An 11,948-nucleotide genomic window follows, 5' to 3' on the forward strand; every position below is an offset into this window, starting at 1 on the left:
GATAGCTATCCACCTACGAGCGCGAAATGCTAGCGATTCTACATGCCATCACCAAATGGCGACCTTACTTGATTGGCCAACAGTTTACTATCCGCACGGACCAGCGTAGCTTACCCTACTTCATGGAGCAACATGTGCACACCCCAGCCCAACAACGGTGGGTCACAAAACTCCTTGGGTATGACTATGAATTAGTCTACAAAAAAGGGATCGAGAATCGAGCAGCCGATGCCCTCTCGCGCCAACTGGACACAAGTGAGCTTGCCTTTTTTTCAGCACCAACATTTCTTCTATTTTTATATATGTGGGGAACCAATGCAGAAGATCATACCATGGAGGAGCTGGAGTCAGAGTTCAAAGATCGCTTCCCAAATTTCAAACCTTGAGAACAAGGTTGTGGAAGCGTGGTGGATTGATACGATTCGGACTTCACCGATGTCGTCTCGAGCATGGATACACTATAGGAGTATCTTTGTTTCTTATTTTAATGTTTAATTTCTAAGAAAATAAGCTTTCTATAAGTCGCATTTGAATGCAGATGGAGTGCATTCGAACGCAATTGTGAACGTGGTTGTGAGAGTGTGCATTGTGTGTTCAAACGCTGCATTCGAACGCATTGTGAACAGCTACATCGTATTCGCAAATCCAGAAAGGTGGGAAACAGGCGTGTTCAATCACGCGTTCAAATGTCTGCATCGCGTTCGCAAATCCAGAGAAGAGCAAACTTGGTGCGTTCGAATGCGGTCGAGCGTGTTCGAATGCGGTCAGCAAAATTGTATTGTTTAGGGTTAATTTTGAGTTGTTTGGTTAGCCTCTAAAAGGATGTGGATGACAACTAGAGATTATTATTGAAGAAGTGAGTTTTGCCTTGCCTCCTTCATCTTCTTCGCTCTCGTTCTCTCAATCCCCGGCGATGCCGCTTCTAACCTCCCTCGACCAGCCAATCACCCTAGACCCTTAGGGGCGGCCCTCTTCTCCCCCTTCTTCCAATCTATCCAATACTTGCCCTAACCCTTCCATCAACCATAACCTTTCTATCACCACTTTTCACCAGTGCCACCTCATAATGCCTGGTTCGCCTCCAACCACCATCACCTAGGATCTCGTGCCGCCATCCACGGATCCTAAACAGACCACCCTGATGTTTGTCTACTAATCGAATGATATCTTAAGATCCCCATATCCAAATTTCACATCGATCCAATAGCGGCATATTTTGGGATCTTATTATAAAGTTCTGTGCCAGAATTAGTCCAGATCAGAGAATTGGAAGATATCGAACCTTCGCTGAAGGGGAGATCGTTACGAATAACCAATCCGGTAAATCCACCACTACGAATAACCGACCTATACTAATGCAATGCCGTTCCTTAGAGGTGAAAGCATGCCATATGGACATTTACATCATCCACTGTACCTCGTAAATCAAAATATTGTTCAACTTGAAACACCAAATCCGTTGGATCACCGTCTTAGAATTTTGGAAAGTCCAAGCGTGTGGTTCTCCCCCGAATAGCGTTGTCGGGTTCATGAAAGATCCTTGGTTCAGGTCTAAACCTTTATGCATGTTGATCACCTTCTCTAAATCCTCGAGCACGTCCATCACCATCTCCATAGGGATCAACCTCATCATCACAGTGCCAATCCTCCTCATCGACGAAGCACACCGGTGCCGCACACCTCTTCGATTCCACCACCGCCGGTCTTGGGTTTTGTAACGGAGGTGAGGGATGATGTGTAGGCATAGGTAAGAGGGGACAATTGACACTCACATAACGCATCTGAACCTGTGGGGTATCGGTTCGATGAGTTTCCATCGCTGGTCCTTCTTGAAACTCCGATCGTCGTCGAGGAGACGACGAACCAATTGGTTCACGACATTTTTCTTGAATTCATTGTGATCTTTTTGAATCGTGTCAACTCTATGCAGCAATGTTTGGAACATGCCCCTAACTTCATCCATATTCGCACCCATGGACGTGGGTTGACTTAGTCCTGCCATGGTCGCTCCAAAGGAATCGGCCTCACGGTTAGGGTTATCATAGATTGAGTCTTCCCTTGTCGGTGTGCTCTCTATAGGTCTCTTTGTTGATGTCATCTTCCTTGTTTCAACCATTAATGGAGGTTTGAGGTTCATCTGGCTCTAATACCAATTTGATGGGTTTTCATACCAAAGATAGGCTACGCAACGATTCCTTCAAGATCTAGATGTATTATAAAAATTAGTCCGCGCAACTATGAAAAACTATTCGTCAAATATTCTCATGTAGTCAAAAAATTATGAAACCAATTGGGTTAGATTCATAACTTCCTGATCTACAACTTTTATGTTTATACTCTTCGCAGATTCGAATTGTAGTAGGGACAAAATATGGAATAACATGGGTGATGGTGGTGGTGACGGGTGGAGTGGATGTTAGGGTTATAGATAGGTATGGAGGTGAAGGTGGATGGTGGATGTGATTAAGGGATATAGACGAAAGGAACAAAATGGTCAAGATCCTAAAGAAGAGGGGTGACTCGACAGGCGAGGGAGATTAGAAGTTAGGAGAAACCTTACCAATGGTAGAGGTGGAAGGATGGTGAAGAGGGAGGAGGAAGAGAGTCTAGAGAGAAGATAGGAGGCAAGAAATCAATAATCAAATAGCTTAATAAAATTGGCTACCATCTACATATTTATAAAGGCTAGCCAACAAGTCATAAAATAATATATAACCCTAATTCTAAAGAATTCTTGCTGATCACGTTTGAACGCGCCCAATCACGTTCAAACGCACCAAAAGCTCCATCTCTGTATGTGTGAACGCAATGCAGGCATTTGAATGCAAGCATTCGAACTCATCCAACTACGTTCGAACGCACAATATGCGTTCTCTGTATTTGCGAACCTAATGCAGGCGTTCGCAAGGGTGTTCGAACGCGACCCCTCCTGTGTTCGAACGCGACCTACATGAATTTTATTTTAATGAAAAAAAAATAACTAATGCAATAAGAAAAGATCATAACTAAGTGTATCAGTACTATATACATGATTGTGAAAAATTGATATATAAAACATGGTTTAAGGCTAGTCCACTATTGATCTTCAATCTAATACAATTATTGCAAGGTGTAAGTTCACTTACGGTACTCAGCATTGATCCATAATATAAAAAATTCAATCTGATAATCTCATATATATATATATAATAATAATCTTTTAAATATTTATGTTTTTAAATCCCTTTATAGGAGATTGTTATTAATTAATAATTTTATTTAAACTAAAAATTATTAATTTAAGGAATTTAAAACTCAAACGTTAAATATTTTTAAAAAAGTTTTATAACAACCATAACAACTACTTTGAATTGGGCAAATTTATTTGGGAGATTATAAGTTTTGGAGAAATTCAAAAGCCTTATAACACTTATAAACCCCTTCGTCTATGAAATCCATATAACAAAAATTCAAAGTTAAATAGACAAGCTTTGGCTATTTCACTTTCAATTTTTTCTCTTATATATTATTTTGATTGACTTAGAGGATTGTTGTTCCTATAAAGAAGCGTTGAAGATTTGTGCTATTTGGCGATGTAAGAAAGAGGTTCTAGGTTATACTTTGGAGGAAAAATTGGCAGGTAACCCTATACAGAGGGTGTCACTTTTCTTTACGATAGATATATTTCAATGTGCCTCATAGGTCAGAGTTCCTTAAAACTTTTTATTATTATTTATATTAATTTTTTAAACACAAAACTAGATTTACTATGATGCATAAATATTATGTGTTACATTTCAGAAATAAAAATTAACAACGAGCAGATCATAATAGCATGAACGCTTTGAGAAATTGATCTTAGTGGCTTTATAGTTTACGAATACTATATTTCAAACAGGTTCACTTAGATTATATACTTTACTTTTTAAGATCAAGTATAGTGGATTAGTAAATACTTGGAGACCATGTTTGTTATATTATTAATTAAAAAACATTAACCTTATATTATTTTCAAAAAAAATAAAATTAATAAAATTATATAAGCCCATAAATGGGTTTACATGCTACATGTAAGCTATTTGCGAGCTTACATGTACATGTCCGCATGTAAGCCCATTTATGGACATATATATATATAAGCCCCAAAATCAGTAATAAAAAGCTTCAATTAATTAAACATAATATTTTTAAATCTTGTTATTAAAGTCAAAGGGCGTTTTGGTCTATTAATTTTATATATCATCTATTTCACTCCAAAACCAATATTTTTCATATCAAAAGTAATAATTATACTTATATCCTAGTTCGCAACCAAACACCTATTATCTTATCCTATTTTATACCTAAAGCAAAACTAAGAAATGGGATTAGCTAATTAAGTTTAGGGCTTAGCCTAAAACCAAACATCGTATGGTGAATAAAGGAACAAATATTTTGGATATTGAAAATCTATTGGTGAAAAGATGGTTAACAATTCTTTCATTCTGTATGTTGCTAGAGATAATCTAAACCAACCATCCAGGAGGTTAAGGATGGAGATAGTATAGGTAATTGAAGGTTGTATAGATTTTATTGATGTTGTAATATTATTACTATTAATTTTTTAAAATTATTTTTGCACAGAAAGCGTGGGTGGCCTTGTCCCCTTTTTCATGCATAGAATGGCACTAGCCATCCTCAACCGCTGACCGTAGCAGTAGAGAACCCCCCCCCCCCCCCCCCCCCCCTTCGCCTCCTCTCTCTCTCTCTACTTATTATATTTCTCTCGTCCTCCACCTCCCTCTCAAAATCTCTCTCTTAGTTGCCGCCTACGCGGTGAGCTCTCTCTCTTCCTATCTTCTCTTCTCTCTTGTATCCTCACTCATTTTCTCTCTCTCGGCTCAGTTTTATTAAAACCAAGCCATCAGCTAGTTAGCAGCAATCCCCACTATCCCAATTTCCCCTCTCCCTTCCTTTTCTCCCCTTCTCTTCTTTCTTCTTCTTCCTTCTATTTCTTTTTCTTCTGTTTTGGTTTTGTTTTCTCTCTAGGCTAACCCAACTTAGGCTCAAACTTTGTGATGTGAATCAGTCAGATCAGATCATATCAAAGGGAGATTGAGCTCAATGGATTGAGTCTAATTATCTTATTTGGTTATTTGATTTAGTTAGAGCCATAGTAGGTTAGGATTTTATTTAATTAACTAAATCAAAATCTGGTATAATTTTAGAAAAATATTTGTAGAATATTCTACAGATATCCAAATAATATCAAACTAGTTGGATAAGATTGTTAATCTCTATAACTACAACTTTGGTATTCACGACTTCTCCAGATACGGAATCTATCTGTAACAAAATGAAGGGTTAATCTGAGAAGATAAGTAAGACTGGTTTAGTTAAATTTATTTTAGACTTTTTAATTTAATCTCTATAAATAGGGCCTTATGACTTGAATCTTAGGCATACTTAGAATGAAAGATTAATTGACTTTTGTCCTGGCATCTCTCTCAACTAGGCCACCGGCCTTTACATCTCCCTCTTCTCTTTTCACCAACTAGCGCCACCTCTTTCGTTGGCACGGTTTCGTCTAGCTTATAATCTCCCTTTTCTGTCGATCCCCTTAGTCCTTTAGGGCAGACCTACTTCTCCCCCTTCGTTTCTTGATCTTAATCATCTCTACCTCACGTACGATTTTTACTGCAGTCGTAAACCAATCATAGCTTTCAACCATCTATCGCATCCGTATCTGCAAGCCACCATCATTATCTATTGTCGAGCCACCTCCATCAGCTACTCGACCTTCACTCCATCATCACCTCTATTCTATACCTAGGAATCCGTGTCTCCACCCACGAATCCCAAATCTCGTGCAAACCTGAATCTTAACCGCTACGAATTGAATCAAGTCAGTTCATAACACTTTGACTAATATAGATAATTAATTTGTAACAACCCAACCTTAAAGAAAAAAAAATTTGGGCACGACGTGGCCGGCCTCATTCCCATGCAAGCTGCATGAGCAGCTTGCATGGGGAGGGTGCCACGCACCCCAGCTGCCATTGCCGCAGCCAACTGGCTATGGCCAGCTGGCCGGGGCGGGGCCCCTATCGCCGCTACCCGTCTCCGCCACCGCCTCTCTCTCTTTATCTATTTCTCTCTCATTCTCTCTCTCTCTCCTTCTCAAATGCTCTCTCTCTCTCTCTCTCTCTCGTTCCTCTCTCTTAAGCTTCCCTATCTCGGTATGTCGACGCCAGCCACTTCGGACCATCGCCGTCGCTTCCACCGCCGTGCTACCGATACCGGTGAGCCTCTTCCTCTCCCTTCTTTTCTCTCTCCCTCTTTCTTTCTCTGTTTCTCTCTATTTCTCTCCCTCTCTCTTTTTCTCTACTACCGTCTTCTTTGACCACTCGACCCGTCATTGAGAAGCGACCGGTGCTCCCTCATCCCCTCCCTTCTTTTCTCTCCCTTTATCTCTCTCCCTCTCTCTCGCTCCGTCTCTCTCTCTCAGGTTTGTCAAAACAAAGACATCGATGAGAAGCCAACCGCTGGTTAGCCAGCAACGACCGAGCCCCTCCCCGCTACCAGGTCCCCTCCTCCCTTCTTCTCTTCTTCTTCTTCTTCTTCTTCTTCTTCTTCTTCTTCTTCTTCTTCTTCTTCTTTCTTTTTCTTTTTCCTTTCTTCTACTTCTTCTTCCTCGGCTTCTTCTCCTTCTCTTTCTACACAGTGTTGGGCTCAGCCTAGCACTATAGTAGGGAGCCCATCACTGATGGCAGTGATTTATTATTTTATTTATGTTATTTATTTAGGTATTTTCTTCATAATTAATGCGAATAGATTATTTAGACATTAACTATTTTAATAATATTATATATTCTTCAATATAATTATTATTAATTATATTTTATATAATTAATGATTAATTAGGTATAAATATAGATAATACTTATATTTATTATCTATATCTCTATTAGATTAATATATAGATTTGTAAATTATAATTGTCAAATTTATATACTAATATTCTTATGAGATACATTTTAAGTAATTCTAATAATTTATTATATATTATTATTTTGTAACAAATAAAATACTAGGCTTATGTATTTATTTATTATTTTATGAAGTAATGATTATATAGTCTCTAATTAATCAAGATATAATTATAATTAGGTTCTTATCTATATTTATATTTTTATTTTTATTTATAATAAAAAATCTAGCTACTTATAAAGATAAGTAGAAATTCTAAAACCTACTAAATCATCTTATATTACATGAACGGATTTTAATTAGATGAACGGCTAACTTCATACTACTTAAATATTTTTAGATCCCGAGCCCCTTATGATAGGTCCTGTGGACCCTGTTAAGACGAGTTGTCGCTCAGTTGCCGGATATGAGGGATACGTGATTGGTGTCTTCTGATCAGATATGAGTAGTCTTATCCCCTAGACGTCTTTCTCAAATTACAATATATTATATATTATGTACATACATGTTTTGGCCTCCAGCATGATTATATGATTTTATCTAGAGATGATTTTAGTCAAACATATTTTATCATACATTTGATTAGGCTGATCTGGGATATGAATACATTGGTGATATATAGAGATGATTAGAGATGATTATACTATTATGATTTTATACCAAGATAATCTCTAGCATGAGTGTGCATGTGATAGACTAGTAGGAGTATGCATATGTTAGATATATGGTTGGAGACTACATTGCATCATTTTTCTCTTGATTCCTATTCTACCTAAATTCCTGTTACACATTGATTTGCTATCGTACTAGATATATACATATGATCTGGCATTTAGAAAGAAAGCATAAAATGTGATTGATAGGATAGTTAATAAAAAGTATGAGGTTACCCGAGTGGACGCGAGGGTTAGGGCGTGCCTGGAGATGATTGATCACTCGACATAGTCGCCAGGGCATATGTGGCAAATTATCCTCACGAGGTTTCTATCAGCTAAGAGGGTGCCCGGTCTGGATTGATGTTGATACCCTTGCGGGTGGTGGGGTATGGTTATATTTGAGATACTCTTGTGGGTGGCGGAGTATGTTCTAAGCCTTCGGACATGATGTTGAGACCGGGCACCAGGTGTTAACTATGCACAGTGGTTGATACACTTAGTTAGGATTTTATCTAGTTAGCTAAATCCAACTCTGTGCAATTTTGGAAAAATATTTGTAGAATATTTGTCACATATCCAAATAATATCAAACTAGTTTGATAAGGTCAAAAACCTCTAGATCTACAACTTTTATATTCATGACTTCTATAGATTCAGAATATATTTATGACAAAATGAAAGCTTAATCCAAAAGGTATTCGGAGAAGATAAGGAATACTGGTTTAGTTGGTTTGTTAGGGTTTCATATTGTTTTAGGACTAGTTAGCTAGCCTCTATAAATATGTGGATGGCACCCAATTTTACATTGTTATTAGATTCTTGATTTCTTGCCTCCTATCTTCTCTCTAGACTTCTCCCTCCTCCCTCTTCACCATTCTTCCATCTCTACCGTTGGTAAGGTTTCTTCTCGCTTTTAATCTCCCTTGACTGTTGAGCCACCCCTCTTCTTTGGGATCTCAACCACTTCGTTCCCTTCGTCTACTTCCCTTAATCACTTCCACAATCCACTCTCATCTCCATACCCATCCATAACCCTAACATCCACTCCACCCGTCACCATCACCCACGTTATTTCGTATTTTCGTCCCTGCTATAGTTCGAACCTACAAAGGGTGTAAATACGAAAGTTGTAGATTAGGAAGATATAGATCCAACCCAATTAGTTTCGTAGTTTTATAACTACCGGAGAATATCTGACGAATATTTTCCCACGGTTTTACGGACTGTTTCCTACAATAAATTCAGATCTTAAGGAATTGTTCTGTAGCCGATCTTTTGATTCTAGATCCCATCAATTGGTATCCGAGCTTTAACAAATTAGTATCAGAGCCTATTAGTGGTCTATTATGATAATGACATATAAAGATGACATTGATGACTGAGATGTTGAGAAATGCATATGATTTCATTATCATCTGATTACCTGATTATCGAGTGATCAATATACATCATATATGGTTACATTTGATATCATAGCATGGTCATGATCGGCATGCATCATGTGACATATTTGAGAGAAAGTTATGATGATAGTATGACATGGAGATTTGTTTACTCATTATCGAGGATTATATATTTTTATCAATTATGACATGTTATCTACTTTTCATTTATATAGTATTGAGGATACATTCATATATTCATTCATGATATGATGCTCTTTCTGATTCATATTATCCAGTATATGATTTACTCTCTATTTGGCATCACTAATTCGGGATAAGGTCTATTTACTGAGCATTTTGTTCATGACTATCTTTATTTCTTTTCTAACCCACTCAGATATATGGTACGTGATAGCGACCTGAGATATCTTGAGAAGATATTTTAGAGCAATAATGAGATGAGCTATAGATGCGAGACGGTATAGATGATAGTTTATAAAAAAATTGAGTTGTTGATAGTTTATATAGAAAATGAGTTGTACTAGTATTTGATATTTGTACTCTTTTGTATTAGACGATGATTTTTATAATACAAGTCGAATCATAGTGTATTCTTGTATTAGTTATTTTAGTTGTATTTTGATGGTTTGTCGTAGCCTGTGTGGGTCTTGTCAGATTATATAGTGGTCTAGTGTATATTATTGTAGACTTGGATATTCATATGTTAATAGGTTTATTTGGTTAATAGTATATTTTGGTGATGGATTATGTGATCATGGATAGGTTAGCGGGTTTTATTTGATGATATCATGATTATATGTGCACATGAGTATATCTGTGCGTGATGGGCCTTATCCGACTTGTCGTGTGCACCGCGCGTGTCGTGTGAGCGTGTGAATGTGCACGTGCCTGTGCCGAACGGGGGCGTTACATAATTGATTAAATTAAATAAGTAAATTACTTAAACAATTAGTACTCCGACTAAGCCAAATAACAAATAAGTCAAATAACCTAAATAGACTCGATCCATTGAGGCTTACTTGCTCTAATGTGTCCCAATTAGGTCCAAATTACAATAAAAACCTACATGATAGATAATTAACGTAAGAAGAGAGTTTACAGTTTATGGAAGGACGAAAATGATAGGTCGGGAAAGCAAATATCTTTTTTTACAAGATTTTTTTAATTTTTTGCTAGAAAAAATGAGAGGACTAGAAAAAATATAATTTTTTTTTATAAAGGAAGGATACAAGATCTTAGTGCATTTAATGGAGTTTTTAACCAAATTAGCCCTCTTTTATATTTCATTTACTCAAACGGTTCTGGATAGATTTAATGACATAACTTTAGATAGAGAATTCCAACTTAATATATCGCATGCCATGAGAAAGAATCCAAGATCTTAGGGTTTCGCGGATCTTTATCATCTCATAAGAAGAGGATTGATCTCAAGATCGGCCAAATAATGATTAAAGGTTAGGTCAAGACCCTAGCTTGATACTTTCTTGAGCTATTTCTTTCAGACCTTCTTGCACCTGGCTCCTCAACAACTCAACAAACAAATCATTTGCAGATCAGTGTGCCGTGAGACATATGGCTGTAACCAAGATATCTGCTTTAGCTGTGCTGCTTAACAAGGAGATTTAGAGGTGATTTTCTCCATCTTTATGGGCAGAGTAGAAGTTATTGAATAAATAAAATCTTTGCCTATAGACTTTTCTCAAATTAAAAAAAAACTGTGAAAACAGGAATTACTCTTGAAGAGAGTCCAACGAATCCAAGAGGAGGCCAAACCACCCTAGGACGCTACTTGGGCAGAATTGGAAGCCAAAAGGACTTGGGGTAGGGAGAGGGTGCTAATAGCTAGAGCAAAAAGGAGGGAGATAAGGATAACAATGCCGATCTACTTATCAGATAAACTCCAATTAGGGTCTTTTTCACATATTTATAGATGCTCACTCTTTTGACCCAAACAACCAAATTAAAACCTTATAAAACCAACAGTCCTCGCCGCAGTGCATTCGAACATGCCCGATCGCGTTCGAATGCATAAATATTGTTCTCTGTTTTTGCGAACGCGTGCAGTTGTTTGAACGTTCGAACGCACAATTCTCGTTCTTCTTTTTGTGAACGTATGGAGGCATGGGTTACGGTATCAAAAGGTAGGTTATGGAATAATTCTTTTAAGATCTAAATTTATTATAGGAAGCAGTCCGCACAATCAAGGAAAAATATTCACCAAATATTCTTCCATAGTCAGAAAATTACAAAACTAAATATATTAGATTTGTAACTCCCTGATCTACAATTGTTGTATTTACATCTTTTGCAGATTCAAACTATAACTAGGACGAAAATAAGAAATAATGTGGGTGACAATGGTGGTGACGAGTGGAGTGGATGTTAGGGTTATAGATGGGTATAGAGATGAAGGTGGATGGTGGATGTGGTTAAGGGATATAGATGAAAGAGAAGAAGTGGTCGAGATTCCAAAGAAAAGGGAGGACTCGACAGACAAGGGAGGTTAGAAGTTAGGAGAAACTTTGCCAATAGTAAAGGTGGTAGGTTGGTGAAAAGGGAGGAGGGAGAGAGTCTAGAGAGAAGATAGGAGGTAAGAAATCAATAATCCAATTTCATTATGAATTTGGCTGTCATCCACATACTTATAGATGCTAACCAACAAGTCCTAATAACAATAAGTAACCCTTATTCTAGAGGATTCCCGTCGATCGCGTTTCAACGTACAAAAAATATTTTCTGTATGTGCGAACGTGATGCAGGCATTCGAACTCGCCCGACCACGTTCGAACACACTTTTCGTGTCCTCTATATTTGCCAACCTAATGTAGGTGTTCGCAAGGGCGTTCAAACGCGACCCCTCCTGTGTTCGAACACGACCTATAGAAATTTTATTTTAATGAAAATAAATAACTAATGCAATAAGAAAAGTTCTTAACTA

This window comes from Typha angustifolia, chromosome 10 (genome assembly GCF_048772165.1).
Source record: "Typha angustifolia cultivar Huaian chromosome 10, ASM4877216v1, whole genome shotgun sequence".
Taxonomy (NCBI): domain Eukaryota; kingdom Viridiplantae; phylum Streptophyta; class Magnoliopsida; order Poales; family Typhaceae; genus Typha; species Typha angustifolia.